We start from the raw sequence: 15435 nt of genomic DNA, 5'->3' as shown, positions 1-15435 counted from the left end.
CCTCAGCGGCTGCAATGCTGTGCCGAGCAGGATTTGGGGTTGTGCCTGAGCTTGGAGAGGGGGCCACGGGATCTCGGCGTGCCTGCGGCCCCTTCCCAGAGTCCACGAGCGCGGCGCTGTCCCTCTGCCCCAAACACACAGTCGTGCTGGCACCCCAGGGCGTCTGGTTAGCCTCTGCTTTGCTCCGAGGCGGGCGCCGTGCAGGGAGGGGCGGGGAGGTTTGTTTGAATGATGCCGAGTCCCGCTACACCAGTGGTTGTCAACTAGGGGCGACTCCGTCCCCTCCCCCAGGGACGCTGGGCAGTGCCTGCAAACACTTTTGCCTGCTGCACCTCGGGGGGCGGGGGCGGTGCCCCTGGGAGTCATTTGGGAGAGGTCCGGGGTGCTGCTGAACAGCCTACAATGCACAGGACAAGCCCGCCGCAAAGAATGACCCGGACCAAACTGCAGCAGTGCTGAGGTGGAGAACCCTGAGCTGAGCAGGAAACGGCTGGCTGAAGAATAACGGGCATTATGAGATAAGGACTAGCAGGTCAAGGTGAGAGCAGAGCTACGAGGAGGCCTCGGGGAGACACGACAAGCAGGAAGACACAACAAGCAGGGGATGAGGAAGGAGCCTCGGAGCAGCAGGAGGGCAACTAGGCTGTCACAGCGATGGGAGCCAGTTGTTTCTAGAAGGAGCAGTTGGCAGCGTGGAATGGTAAGCACTGGTGCTGGTGGTCACAAAAAGAACAACCTGGGCAAAGTGGATGTGGCTCGACTAGTTGGGCACCTGCCTACCACACAGGAGGACCCCGGTTCAGGTACCAGGGCCTCCTAAAGAAGACAAGCAGACGCCACACCTGCTGCAACGAGCAGACGCCTAAACGAGCAGATGCCACAAGCCAGCAGACACCGCAGCCCGCAGGAAGCAGACATGGCTCGGGCCGTTGGGCACCCACCTCCCGCGTGGGAGGTCCCGGGTTTGGTTCCAGGGGCCTCCTGGAGAAGGCACGCAGACAATGAGCAGACAGATGAGAGAACCATCTAGGGGAGGGGGGATGAATAAAAAAATAAATGAAGTAAATAAATAAGTCTTTAAAAAAAAAAAAAAAGAACAATTTGGGGCCCTGCGGGAGAGGTGCGATGCCACCTCCTGGAAGGGCTTTCCTGGGTAGCACAAAAACCAGCCCTGAACAGAAGGAGCCAAAGCTTGATCCAGCCTCTGTGTAGAAGAAAGAAAGACTGGTGCAAGCTGGGAGGGGAAGGGGCGCGGTGTATGTGTGACAGGGAAATGTAAGGGCTGGTGGAAGGTGGGAGCCAGTGTGGCCCGAGGACAAGGGCGGGTCCAGGGGGCTGTGGCTCCCTGGGTACATGACTCTGGAGACGCTGATGCCTCTGAGCCGTCGGTTCCTCATCTACCAGAAGAAAGGGCTGAGGTAAGTTCATTTTACAGTTATTTTCAGCTCTTGAGGAGTCTTTGACTCTAGGTTTCATCAGAAAGGGTGTTATACATAAGTGTGGGTCCTGTGGCTGCACGGATTTGCACGGGGATACGGGGGAGCATCACTGCAAATCCTCTGCAAAGTTCTTGAAGCCCGATGCTGACATCTAGGATCTCAGAGTGGGGCAGTAGGTGCTTTGATACACTGCAGGTACAAGTGTAAGTCTGCCCAAATGGACCTACCCACCTAAGAATTTACTCTGAGATCATCGGACCAGTGTATGAAGATGTTAAGAATGGGGGAAAATGGGGAAGCGGATGCAGCTCAAGAGATTGAGCTCCCGCCTATCACCTGGGAGGTCCTGGGTTTGGTTCCTGGTGCCTCCTGGAAAAGACAAGACAGCGAGCTGGTGCAGCGAACTGAAGCAACAAGAGACGCAAAGAGGAAACACAATGGGAGAGACAATAAAGTAGGAAGCGGAGGTGGCTCAAGTGATTGAGCACCTCTGTCCCACGTGGGAGGTCCCAGGTTTGGTTCCTGGTGCCTCCTAAAGAGAAGATGAGCAGACACAGAGAGCAGACAGCAAATGGGCACAGCGAGTGCAAACAACGAGGGGGGGGTGGTGGTGGTGGAATAAATAAAATAAATCTTTAAAAACAGAAAAAAATGGAAATAATCTGAATGCTGGGCAAAAATCAGTTTAAAAATAGCTTGCCATATGATGGGATACTCGGCAGTCCTTAAAAAGGATGGTCTTGACCCACATAGAAAAGGTTCATTTTATTGTTGAAAAAACAAGGTGCAAAACAGCAAGTAAGTATGATTCTACTTTCATGAAGTTACCCACCTCTAAATCTACATGCCAGGAGGGAATCTGTGCATAGGGAGAACTGGCAGTTACCTCTGAATCAGACTGCAGGACACGTTCTGTATCTTACAGCAAGCAGGTATACGCTCTGTACGCTGGCAACGTTTTAACAATATTCAAATGTTCCTAACAAAATGTTCAAGCCCCCTGAAAACTGGTGATTGCCTCTCATTTTTTAAAAAAACTACTCTACTCTCTACTCTCTCCTCTCCTCTCCTTTCCTCTACTCTACTCTACTCAGGCTGGGGACTGAACCCGGGACCTCCCAGGCAGGAAGCCGGTGCTCAGCTACTGAGCTACATGGGGCTCCCCTGGTTGCTTTTTCCCTTTGTTTGCTTGTGTTTCTTTTTGCTTTTAGGAGGCACTGGGGACCAAACCCAGGAGCTCCATGTGGGAAGCCGACGCTTGATTGCTTGAGCCACCTCTGCTCCCGCCTGCCTCTCCCTGAGGGGGCACCTCCGCTCCTGTGCTGCAGGGGGAGGGCCCCGGCGCCTGCCGCAGCCCCGGCACCTGCTCCCGCATCTGCCCGCAAAGGCGGGGAGAGCTGAGGCCCTTGACGGCCTGAGCGCTGCACAGCGCATACGAGCAGTGGCGGTGGCCCTCGGGGCCGAGGGGTGGAGGAGGACAGAGGAGGGGAGTGGAGGGCACAGCCCCCTCTCCCTGGCCAGGGGTCAGCCCTCACTATCCCTCGTGTAACCGCTGGCCTGGCCTGGGGTGGGCGATGAAGCTGCAGGGGGTGAAATGTGTTTGGCCGTGAAAGGCCGTTTTCAGAGCTTTTATTCTCTGCCGGCAGCTACGTGAATGAAACGTCCTCAGTGGACGGGAAGGCACATGGAGGAAAAATCCTTTCTCGTGACCGTCTCCTCCGAGTAAAAACAAGGTGAGACACACCCTGCTAAATACGACACAGGACAGGAAGCAGCCCTGGAGGCGGCGCTCGGGCCACCCGCAGCCGTCACTGGGGACTGGCTAAGGCGTGCCCCCCGCCTGCCGGCCCCTGGCTGAGTGGCCAGCGAGCCCCCGCCCTTTCAGTGCCCCGCACACAGGGACGAACCCCGAGGGGCCCCGGGAGCCAAGCCGGGGCTGCCTTCCAACGCTGACTCGGTGGAGCAGGTCAACCGCGCAGGTGATACAAGCATCAGGTCGGGGTCCCTCCGGTGGAAGAAGCTTCCGTGCCGTCCAGTGGATGGGCCAAGTCCAGGCTCCTTCCTCTCCAGGGACACCCGAGCTGCAGCCCCTCACGCTGCACCCCTGTGCGCACCGTGTCCCGCCCGGCGGGGACGCCCAGGAGTCACCCCCGTGGGAGGCACCAGCCCCCCCTCAAGGCTTAGAGCCCTCCGGCTCCTGGTGCAGAGGCCCCCGTCGGGCTGGAATCTTCCCAATAGTTCCTCCCGCACACGGGCTGCATCTCACCCAATCGGTGCCCACGAGGCCCGGCACGGCGCCCGCACACAGCAGGCACTCGCCGAATGAACCGGAGGCTCCGCGCCCACGTTTCTGACCCGCAGGCACGGCCCACTAGCCGCAGAGCCGGCCTCGGCCGTGCAGAGGGCTGGGGGCGACGCGCGGCTAGCAGCTGGGGCTCGGGCCAAGCTCAGAGACAGAAGCTGCCGGCATGAGCCCGGGAAGAGAGCAGGGGCCGCGAGGGCAGCACGAGTCCAGGGAGACCACCAGGCCAGAGGCCGTGGGCCACGTCTTCTTCCCCCCTCCACGCTGCCCACCCAGCACCTCCAAAGGTCCCGACTAAGTGACGTCTCCGTACGTGGGGGCGCGCCGCGCTCCTGCAGAACGCGCTGGTCGAGAACAGAGAGGGTTTTTAAAGTCACCACAGGCTGTGGTAAAATGACCACAGGATAAGAAGTTGGCTGTGGTTACAGAGCAACCTGCTTATGCCCAGAACACCTCCCCGGCTCAGCCCTCTCAGCTCAGAGGGCGGCTCAGTGCAGAAAGACAGTTCATCTTTTGGGGTCACGGGTAGGCCCCTTTGAGATGTTACGGGGGTATGACGTGGCCCTGGGGTTCTCCTTAACGGTGCCTCATAATTTTCTGTGCCAAATCCTCTCTTACTGACCAGGTGGGTGACCTTGGGCAAGTTACCTTTCGCAGCCTCAGTTTCTTATTTGTTAAATGGGGTCAGAAACATACTTTGCAGGGTCACTCTAAGGATGAAATAAAAATGTATGAAATATAGGGGACTGGATGTAGCTCTGTGGTTGAGTGCCTGCTTTCCATGTACGAGGTCTCAGGTTCCATGCCCGGTACCTCCAAAAAAAAAGAAAGAATAATCAACCCTTATTGAGGAGCGGATGTAGCTCAGTGGTTGAGCACCTGCTTCCCATGTATGAGGTCATGGGTTCAATCCCCAGTACCTCCTAAAAAAAAAGCATTAAAAAAAAATGGATGAAGTGTGCAGAGAAGGTGTTGGAATGCTTGTCCTCCCACCTTTTCTCTCTCTTCGGGGAGGAACGTGGACACAGGCGCTTGTTTTCTCTCTCCTCCTCTCACAAGCCCCAGCCTCCTCCCCCTGTCCCACTGGAAGCCCCGTGCCGCCCGCAGCTTCTGGGCAGATGAGGCAGGCCCGCGTGGGAAAGCCACTCACCACGCACAAGGCTGCTTCCACGGGGCACGGCTCCCGGCTCCGCGCAGCCGCCACCCACTGCTGGACCAGCACGACCCGGCGGGGACTCAGCTGCGCGCAGCTCCCGCGCCACCACCGCCCAGAGCCGCGCGCCCGGGCTGCAGGCACCCAGGCCCCGCGCTCCTGCAGACTCCTTCCCGCAAGGCAGCCCTGCCTCCTCAGCCAGCCGTCTCGACAGCACGTGCAGGACATCCTCGGGCATCTCGAAGCGGAGAAATGCCCTTGTCCTGCGCTCTTTCCTCCCCCGTGCTCAGCACCCCCTGGCGCGGCTTGGAGTCGCTTCCTGAATGCCAGATTCGCCCCCACCCCCAAACGGCAGGTCTGTGAGGACGAGCGCCCCCTCCGGGGTCAGGGACCACCCATTGACCACGTGCTTACGAGTGCCCCCAAGTACCCTCTCTTGTGCCATTAACTGACAGCGCCGAATTATACTGGGAATGCGGCTTAAAGGGGAAATATCGGTGGTGTATGCGTTCCTAGAATAAAAATGAACAAAAAACCAAACATGCGACTGCACATACAGCAGTGAACCCTAATTAAACTATGGACTGTAGCTAAAATTATAACAATCTCCCATCAGTTGTAGCAAAGGCACCACACTAGTGCAAAACGTTAAAAACGGGGACAGGTATCTGGGAACTCTATTTTCTGCAAAACTACAACTTCTCTAAAAATATAAATATAAAGGGAATTTTGATTGATTACATAGTTTTTATTAATAAAAAGGAGAAGGATAACAGGTCTCGGGCAGGGGAAACAGCAGCAGCAGAGGGGTGAGCGCCATCCTTCTGGAAGCGGCAGGCCGACACCCTGGAAGGTGGGGGACTGAGTGGACCCACCACCCCAGAATAGCCCCCTCACCCCGCAATTTTCAAAGCCTGCCTGGCGGGGACCAGACCTCCCGGGAACGGTCTCGTGAGAAGGCGCGCAGCGTGGGGCGGGAGTGCCCGGGACGGCCTGGCCTCTGCAGCGGGGCAGCCGAGCTCCACCGGGGTTTCTGATACAGACGCCCTGCTGGCCTGGGATGAGTTTTTGAACCCCGAGGAACCATCTATCAAAGAGAGCCACTCAGACGGGTTAAGATGCCCCTAAAACCAGCCGGCCGGCCCCTCGGCAAGGGCATGCTTGCACTGATAGGCAGAGCAGCTGGGCCCGCGGTCCCCCTCCGGGCTGGCAGGCCCCGCCGGCTTGGGCTTCCCTGCCCCAGCCCCGACTCCCCTCCTCAGAGCCCCCACCCCACAGAGGGCAGCCAGCGGACCTGACGCAGCGACAGCCGTGAAGGCCTGGGACAGCGCTGGCCCCAGCAGAGCCCAGTGGTGACGATCCCGCACCAAACCTGCCCCTTTCTCTCCAGGGTCCCGGATTCTACTGCCTCCACAGAGCCGGTTTCCCAAAGAACGGGCTGAAAACGCACCACGTCCACCGCGCTCAGAGAGCTGCACACGTGAAAGCCGCGGCTTTGGCTGCACACTGGCAAGGGCGCCCCGGCTCTGCGTGCCCCCCGCCCGCTCACCCAGCGCCACAGTCCTGGCCAGAACCCACGGCGCCCGGGGGGGCTGGACGGCAGTAACAGCCCCCGTGGGCACCTGTGACGCCGAAACTCGTGCTTGGCTCCGCCTCGCCACACTGCCTCGAATTCTTCTGGCGGTTAGTTTTGCATCATCGCGGGCTTTTCTTGAACTGTCATCTCGATTCACCAGCCCACTGGCTTCTTGTCCTCCGTGTGGCTCTTCCCAGGCCCCGAACAGAGAAGCACAGGGTCCCCACGGCAGGGGGCTTGCGCCAACCCCGAGCCTCTCCAAAGATGCTGCCAACCTTATTCAAAGTTGTTTTCACTGTTTTTTGCTTCTCCATTTCCACCCCCACCCCATCGATCTGCAAGTTTTCTGAGAAAATAAGGCTGAAAGGGGAGCGCCTGGAAAAATGAGTGGACCTTCACGACCGAGAGCTGAACCCGCCCCTGGAAAGCTAATCTCATCTCTTATGTCTGGGTGTGTCCAGCTCCGGGGCTGGGGACTCGTGCAGGGAGGGTAACCCAACCCCTGCGGAGGAAATGGCTCTGCATTCCAGGAGCTGCCCTTTCCTTTTGCACAATTCCCAGAAACGGGCAGCTTCCCCGGGGCTGCTGACCTGCGGGCTGTGCGCTGGCCTCCCTCGGGCTGCCCGCTCCCCGCCCCAGACTCTGCTCCAGCCCCGTCCCACACCAGCGCAAGCCGCGGCGCTCACTGCCCGCTCAGCTGCTCTAGGAAGCCACGCGCGTCCAGCTCGCTCCGCTGTTGACTTACCCACCCACCCAAGCATGCATGTTATTTCTTGCTGTAACGGCCTTTAAACGTCATCGGGTCTAGACGGTAAGTTTGTGGCCTGGGTGCTGCCCTGCCCGTGGACCACGGCAGCCCCACTCGTCGATCAGGGTCTTCTTTCCTCATCAGTCTTAGAGTCATTTTCAGTGCAGCGTCTGTGGCAGTCAGAAACCAGCTGATGATCCCAGAGAGGAAACTTGCTTCCCATTCTAGACTTGACCCCCCGCACCCCCACTTCTGGTTCCCTCCCAAACACCCCAGCTGGTGGCCATCCTGCTCCAGGGGAAGGGCTCCGGACCTTGCAGAGCACTCTCTTACCTGCCAAGCCTTCTGTTGACACACCAGCCCCTGCTTTTCTACCCCATCCAATCCAAACTCCTCTCCAGGATCCCACCTGACCTGCTGGCAGCAGGGCAGAGATGAGCAGATGGGGTCCAGGGCCCACGCCTGAAGCCAGCTAGTGCCCTTAGGCTCACTCGTGACCCCCAATACCACCTGCTTGCTTCCACCGCAGCTGTTACCAGTTGGGGCTGTCCCACCGTGGCAGTGCCTCCCAGTTCAGCCTGGAGCTTCGCCAGCTATGACCCGGCCCGGAGCCCCAGGTGAGCGTGCAGAAACCACCTGCTGTCGTAAAGACAACCGCGAGGTTAAAAAAACCACAGGAGCACTTGATTAGCGTAAGCAATGTGCCAGATGCTGCTGGGAGATTTTGCCAAATTCACCTGTCCAGCTCTCACAGGTGTGTGAGGTAAGGACTTTGGTTATTCCCATTTTACAGCTGCAGAAACTGCGGCGCGGAAAGGTAGGAACTTCTCCGAGGTCACACTCAGCTGGAAGGGGACAGAGCCAGGGTCTGAAACCGTGCAGCCTGGCTGCAGAGCCGTGGACGTTCCAGCACCCTGTGTGGGACCCTCTCCGCCGTGTCCCTGCCCTGTCCCAGGCTCCTTGTGGTTCTAACAACAAGCTGCTCCCTACCGGCTCGGGGCAGGCCCTGACCGAGGAGCCTGAGCCATGCAATCAGACACCTGCAAGCTAAGGCAAGCTGCCTTCTGTACCGTGGAAGTCGGACAGTGGGGCACCTGCCTCGTGGCATCTGTGTAGGGCTACACTTATGGGCATGGCTCATTAGCCAGGGTCTTCTAGGAAGACAGAACTGACCACAGAGAGCTGTCAGTGTTACGACGGTTTATAAAACTGTCTCACGCGACCGTGGGGTGCAGGAGCCCAGACTCCGTAAGGCAGGCTGCGAGCTGGGAGCTCCGACGAAGGTCCTCAGTGACTTCCCCAGGAGGAGCCAGCTGGCTGAAGCAGAGATGGGAATTCTCTTCTAACTGCTGATGGCCTCATGTCTCCTTTTTTTTAAATTTTTATGTCTTTATTTTTTTAATGTTACATTCAAAAAATATGAGGTCCCCATATACCCCCCTCCCTCCTCACCCCACTCCTCCTCCCATAACCACAACCTCCTCCATCATCATGAGACATTCATTGCACTTGTTGAATACATCTCTGAGCACCGCTGCACCTCATGGTCAATGGTCCACACCATAGCCCACACTCTCCCACAGTCCACCCAGTGGGCCATGGGAGGACATACAATGTCCAGTAACTGTCCCTGCAGCACCACCCAGGACAACTCCAAGTCCCGAAAACACCCCCACATCTCATTTCTTCCTCCCACTCCCTACCCCCAGCAGCCACCATGGCCACTTTCTCCACACCAAGGCCATGTTTTCTTCAATTACTAATCACAATAGTTCATGAATAGAATATCAGTAAGTACTCTAATCCATACTCTATTCCTCCATCCTGTGGACCTTAGAATGGTTGTGTCCACTCCACATCTACGTCAAGAGGGGCTTAGATTCCACACGGATGCTGGATCCTTTTCAAGTCCCAGCTGTGGCACCTCCCACTGCTGCAGGCAGTCTCCCAGCTGACTAGAGGTGCCATCAGCCACAGATGCAGTCCATCTGCTGATGACTTAAGTCTATGAAATGTCCTCACAGTACCAATTAGGCCGGTGCTTGCTTGACCAGACGCCGGGCACCAGAACCTGGCCAAGGTGACACGGGAGCCTAACCGCTACAGTGCTCCGGTGCCTGGCTCGATGAATTTCAAGATGCTGCCATCCTCAGCATCCTTCTTCGCAATCTCTCTCAAGTCCCCCTCCTTGAGAAAGGAAGCCTTCCTGCCTCTCCCAAGCTCTTTTCTTTAAAAAAGATTTACTCATTTATTTCTCCCCACCCCTTCATTGTTTGCACTTGCTGTGTGCTGTGTCTTTAGGAGGCACCAGGAACTAAACCCAGGACCTCCGATGTGGGACGGAGGCGTCTAATCGTTTGAGCTACACCTGTTCCCTTATATGTCGTGTCTCTCATATTTTTTCTTCTTGTGTCTACTGTTGCATCATCTTGCCATACCTGCCCTTCATGTCAGCTAGTTGTCTTGCTTATTTTTGTCTAGGAGGCAGCGGGGACCTCTGCCCACTGCTTTGTTGTCTCTCTCATTATGTTTTTCTACTTGTGTCTCTTGTGTCATCTGCCACATCTGCCCATCATGCCAACTCACTGTCTTCTTTAGGAGGCACTGGGAACCAAACCATGGACTTCCCACGTGCTAGGCGGGAGCTCAATCACCTGAGCCACATCTGCTTCCCTCCCAAGCTCCTTTTTTTCATTTTCACAATCAAACACTCCCCCCAAGGAGGCATGTGGATGCTGTAAGCAACATGATGTGGCTGCAGTGTTGAACGAGTATGTGGGATGGGGGTGGGAGGTGGGGGAGGGGCTTGATGGGGTTTGGCTCCCCAAAAACTAGGTATCGTCATCTTTGCATCCCTAGCACCAAGCAGTGGTTCCTTAAGAAGCATTGAATGGTGAAGGACGCGCACCCACGGCTGCAGGCTGGGCAGGGCGAGAACGGGAGGTGCCCTGCCTGCAGGCGGAGGCCCCCACCCTCCCCAGGGCCCACAAAAGGAGCACAGTGCAGGCTGGGGGCTGCGCAGTCGCCCCGGGGCTTGGCGACTCTGGGTGACCGCATTAAGGTTAACCAGTAAGAAAGGCCAGAGGAGACGGGATAAAGCGCCCAGAGCACACTCTGGGGCTCCAGAAGTTCCGAGGAGAGGAGGGGATGGGAGGGTGGGGGAGGCACCCTGCAGGAGGCAGGGGGGCGGTGGAGGGGGGCCCAGGTGGGAGCCAGCCCAGCCGCGGGCAGGCAGGCACGCGGGGGCAGGAGTTCTCCCCGCACGTTGCCGACGGGGAGACGGCGGCTTTCGCCGTCGGCCCAAGAGCACGGGTCAGCCGAGGGCGAAGGCGGACTCGGCCCCAGACCCCACAAGCTGCAAGCCGCACACTCTCCCTCCCTCACCGCCGGACAGTCCGGCAGGCGCGCGGCTCTAACGGGCCTCGGGGGGTTCACGGGCCACGCCACCCCTGAGAAGGGGCTGGCGCACGGCGTCCCCGCTCGCGGGAGTGACCGCCGCCGCCAGCTGAGGCCCCCGGCCTCGGGGCCCCACCGGCCCCGCCACCCTCCACGGGTGGGCTCCCAACCCAGGGGCGCGGGGCTGCCACCCGGCTCGCAGCTTCCTTGCGCAGCAGCTGGGGCAGAGGAGGAAGTGGCTGTATTTTTAAATGCTTGTCCTCAGTCCCTGGGGGCCTATTAATATTTTCCCAGGGCGGGGGCGGCCTCACCCGCAGCCACAGAGCACGTCCCCCCTGTGCCTGCGAAGCGCGGTCCCGGCCACCCTGCAGGGAGGGGTGGGGGCAGCCAGCCCCTGATGCTCTGGGTGCCCCCACCGAGGGCCGCAGACCCCCACGGCCTGGCTGGCAGGGCTCCCCTCGGGCTGCTCAGGCTCGCCCTCCATAAACCGGGCTGGAACCTGCGCCCTCACCCCCCTTCTGCCCTGGCACGCTCGTCCTCTTCCTTCCCAGCACCCAAACCACACTCTGACGTGGCCACCTCCGTGGCTGGGGCCCGGCCTCGGGGCGCCCTGCCCCAGCGCTGCCCAGCCCCGCTCGGGGCGCCCCCTCGGCTAGCCCCCAGCCCCCCAGTGCTTCCCGGCCCTGCTCCGGGGCGCCCCCTCGGCTAGCCCCCAGCCCCCAGTGCTGCCCGGCCCTGCTCCGGGGCCCCCCCCTCGGCTAGCCCCCAGCCCCCAGTGCTGCCCGGCCCTGCTCCGGGGCCCCCCCCTCGGCTAGCCCCCAGCCCCCTGCGCTGCCCGGACCTGCTCTGGGGCCCCCTCCTCGGTTAGCCCCCAGCCCCCTGCGCTGCCCGGCCCTGCTCGGGGCCCCCCCTCGGCTAGCCCCCAGCCCCCTGCGCTGCCCGGCCCTGCTCCAGGGCCCCCTCCTCGGCTAGCCCCCAGCCCCCAGTGCTGCCCGGCCCTGCTCCAGGGCCCCCTCCTCGGTTAGCCCCCAGCCCCCAGTGCTGCCCGGCCCTGCTCCGGGGCCCCCTCCTCGGCTAGCCCCCAGCCCCCAGCGCCGCCCGGCCCTGCCCCGGGGCCCCCTCCTCGGCTAGCCCTGAGCACCCTGCGCCCCCTGGAGAACCCGTGGGTCCTGGTGGCACTCCCCGCTACCAGGCCTTCCAGGCCCATCTCCAGGGGCTCCCAGTCCCCGTGCGCCCCTTCGTGGCCCCTGCCGTGCTGGGCCCTAGGACAACGGCCTCGGGGACAGTCCCCATCACGGCTGAGGCGGGCTGAGTGCCCGCTCGCCAGGCCCTTCCCCCGGGGGGCTGGCAGCCTGCGGAGGAGCCGTGAGGAGGTGGCGGGCTGGCGTGAGCCCCTCCTCGGGCTGGAGGTGTGCAGCGGGTAGCCCCACACACGTCTGAGAAGGAGGATTTGAGAAGCGTCTGCAGCCACCAGGAGGTCCTGGGGCAGCGGGCGGCAGTCCCAGCCCAGCAGAGAGATGCCTGGAAGGAGAGGTCAGGGAGCCAGGCCCTGGCGCTGGGAGGGCCGTGCCGTGGGCAGGGGCCGGGCAGGAGCCCCTCGCTGTCCCCACTCCTCCCACCGAGGAGCCTGGCCCCCCTTCTTTAAAATCCAGGTGCCAGGAGTGGCTTTCCACCACTTTCCCCACGCGGGAGCTGGACGCGGGGAGGTGCTGAGGGCTGGACGCCACCGTGTCTCCAGATTCCCTGAGAGTTTGGCACCGCTTTCTGCACAGAAACTTCCAGGGCTGTCTTTATCTCTAAAATGCAGAGTTGACTCTGGGGCCTGCTGAGAGCCCAGCCTTGGGTGGAGGGAAGAGCAGAAGTGGGGGGCGGGGCACCACGGGACCCAGTGGAGTGGGGTGGGGTCAGGAGGGAGGCACCACGTGAGCAGTCCCCCGGGGGCCCCTGAGCCTGCTCTGCTGCCCGGGCACTGTCCTCCTCCTCCTCCCAGCAGCTCAAACCATCCCTTCACCTCGCATCTGAGGCCCAGGGCTGGTCCTCTGCGGTGCAGCCCAGAACTGCCCATCTCATGGACCCCATGGGCTCACACCAGCCCTCCTCAGTAAGTGGCCCAGAAGGCAGGGATGGCAGTGGGCAGGGAGGCACCAGACAGAGAGGGAGGGCGAGGTGCCAGGGACAAGCATCTCTGTGCATCAGCAGTCACCCGCCTGTGAGGTGGATGCTTCCTGCCAGGGTTGACTATTGCCAACTCCAGCCCTCCAAGTCCTGGCTGGTCCACCACTCCATTTCTTTACCCCATTGTAGCAGCACGTGGGACTCAGGAAACAGCCATCCTAAACTCACCTCCCAGCAAAGGCCAAGCTGATGAGAGAGAGAAGAGGGCAGAAACAGGGCGACAGGGAGCGGTGAGGCTTGTGGCACACAGAAGACAACTGCTGTAACATGAAAATATCTGCAACAGGGTTGCCAGGTTTTCTAATTTCTTCAGAAAGCCAGAAATCGAACTTGTATGAGAAAATTCCCGATTTTTAAAAAAACATTGGCAATCAATTAAAAAGTTGTACACATTGCATGAGCAAAACAACTCACACATCCCCTTCCCCTTATGTGGCTCCGAACTGAAGGGCACCAGCTGGAGTGTGACCAGTCCGAGGCAGACAACCCTTCAGGCGGCCTTGGCCTTGGCCGGCCCGGCTTGGGCCAGAACGAGACGTGAGATTACCTGAGGTAGAGGCGACACCCAGGAGCGGCAAGGGCAGGGGATTACATAGCCTGACCGGGAGACTTTCCAGCCAGCAGTCTTTACGGGGATGGCGCCAGGACCCAGGGAAGTGGAGGGTAGGAGAGCATCTTCACCTTTGATTTGTTTCCATCATTTATATTAGAAATGTTAAACGCCAGTAACGAAAAATGTGGAAACGTTTATGTCGGACCAGAAATGAGAAGCAGGGTCTGGGCCCTCCCCTGAGGTGAGGGCATCTAATCTCATTTTTCAAGAGTAACCAGGCTGCAGAGAGGCAGCCTGGAGCAGAACACAAGGGAAACTTCCTGAGCACGAGGCAGGCATACCAAATGAGCAGCCGGGGCGCGTGTGGGATTTTCCTCTGCAAGGGCCTGAGGGTGGGGGTGGGGGGCCTGGCTCGGAGCACCTCACCACGCTGGGGGGACCTCTCAGGGACCCTTCCAAACCCAGACGTTAGAGCCACCCAGCCGGAGAGGCAAAGGGCCGCTCCTCACGTCCCCGCCCCCCCTGCATCTCTTCTGCCCTCTAAGCAGCTGACCCGGCCAGGCGGCCCCGCCTTGGGTGGGGAAGGGGAGGTAAGGACAGGGCTGGCCGGCCTGCTCCCTTCCCAAGTCGGTGCTGGCCAGGGGGGCTGGCCTCCCACGCCCCTGCTGTCCACATACAGCAGTTTCCTAAAAAGTCATGAATCAAAGTATTTGCCCTTCTGCCAGGTGTGTCGCCCCTCTGTGCCTCGGTTTCCTCCCCTGCAATAACAGTATCCACCCAGCTCATGGATGTGCGAGGACAGACTGTGCTTCTTACATGCAAAATGCTTACAACAGTGCCTGACAGAGCAAGCCCCATAAAATGTTTGCTATTGTCACTGTTATTCTGTGAGAACTCTCACCCATGGCCCCCTCCCCCAAATAGGGCAGAAGGGTGCCTGGAGCCTGCACACAGCTGTTTTTCAGGTTACCCCAACGCAGTGGGGGGTGAGGGGCTGGGCTGTCCTGGGCATCGTCTCCTGCCCCAAAGGCTCTGAGAACAGCCTGCTCTGCAGGGAGCCCCCCAGCACTCAGCTACTGCTGGGCCCAGCCCAGGACTCAGCAAGGAAGTGCATTTCATTTCTGATTACTGGAGGAAGGACGACAACCACAATCCATGCCTGGCTCGTTTCAGGGGAACAGAGAAAAGGGGGAGCCTGTCTGATGGGGGAGAGCCTTGCATGGAGAAGGCAGGGCTGAGCCCTTGTTGAGAGGATGGAAACGAGTCCGACAGCTGGCTCTGCCACGTACTCTGTGACCTTGGACAAATTTTAAACCTCTCTGTGCAAAACTACTGTCAGTGGTGGTTAACAATAACTAGCTGGAGGTGGGATCAGGCTGTGTCCTGTGGCCACAGTTGATAAAGATAAGCCTCTTGGAAAGCAGATGTGGCTCAACTGATAGAGCATCCGCCTACCATATGGAGGGTCCAGGGTTCAAACCCAGGGCCTCCTGACCTGTGTGATGAGCTGGCCCACGCACAGAGCTGCCACGCGCAAGGAGTGCCCTGCTGTGTAGGGAGCCCCATGCGCAAGGAGTGCGCCCCGTAAGGAGAGCCGCCCTGTGGGAAAGCACAGCCTGCCTAGGAGTGGCGCACACAGGGAGCTGATGCAGCAAGATGACGCAACAAAGAGATCCCTAGTGCCGCCAGATAATGCAAGCAGATGCAGAATACACAGTGAATGGACAGAGAGAGCAGACAACAGGGGCGAAAGGAGAGAAATATATAAAAAATAAATCTTAAAAAAAAAAAAGATAAGCCTCTCTATTAAGCCCTAACATTTCACACACTTTATACGTCCCTGACCCCCACCACACCCCAAACTAGGTGAGGTTACGGTTATGTTCCCCCAAAGCACCCACCGTCTGTCTGGCCAGCACCCTGCGTGCTGGCAACTGATTGCGTAATTGTTTATGATGGAATGTCTGTCCTCCCACTGGACCATCAGCTCCGTGAGGACAGCGCCTGGGGCAGCGTGAGCTTGTTTATGAATTCCAAAAAGAGAGAGCATGCTTGTAAACTGGTTTTTCCTTCTGGGTGTGATACCCTTAGAT

The 15435-nt window shown here is 59.3% G+C and overlaps 1 protein-coding gene across 4 annotated transcripts in view; it reads right to left on the bottom strand.

The window, feature by feature from the left end:
* Positions 1–15435, bottom strand: part of MRAS (muscle RAS oncogene homolog) — a 61332-nt gene that overhangs the window by 37118 nt on the left and 8779 nt on the right. The window lies entirely within an intron of this gene.

Source organism: Dasypus novemcinctus, chromosome 4 (genome assembly GCF_030445035.2).
Source record: "Dasypus novemcinctus isolate mDasNov1 chromosome 4, mDasNov1.1.hap2, whole genome shotgun sequence".
In the NCBI taxonomy this organism is placed as follows: Eukaryota; Metazoa; Chordata; class Mammalia; order Cingulata; family Dasypodidae; genus Dasypus; species Dasypus novemcinctus.
The sequence above is the reverse complement of the archived record's forward strand: the minus strand, read 5'-3'. Positions and strand labels throughout refer to the sequence as shown.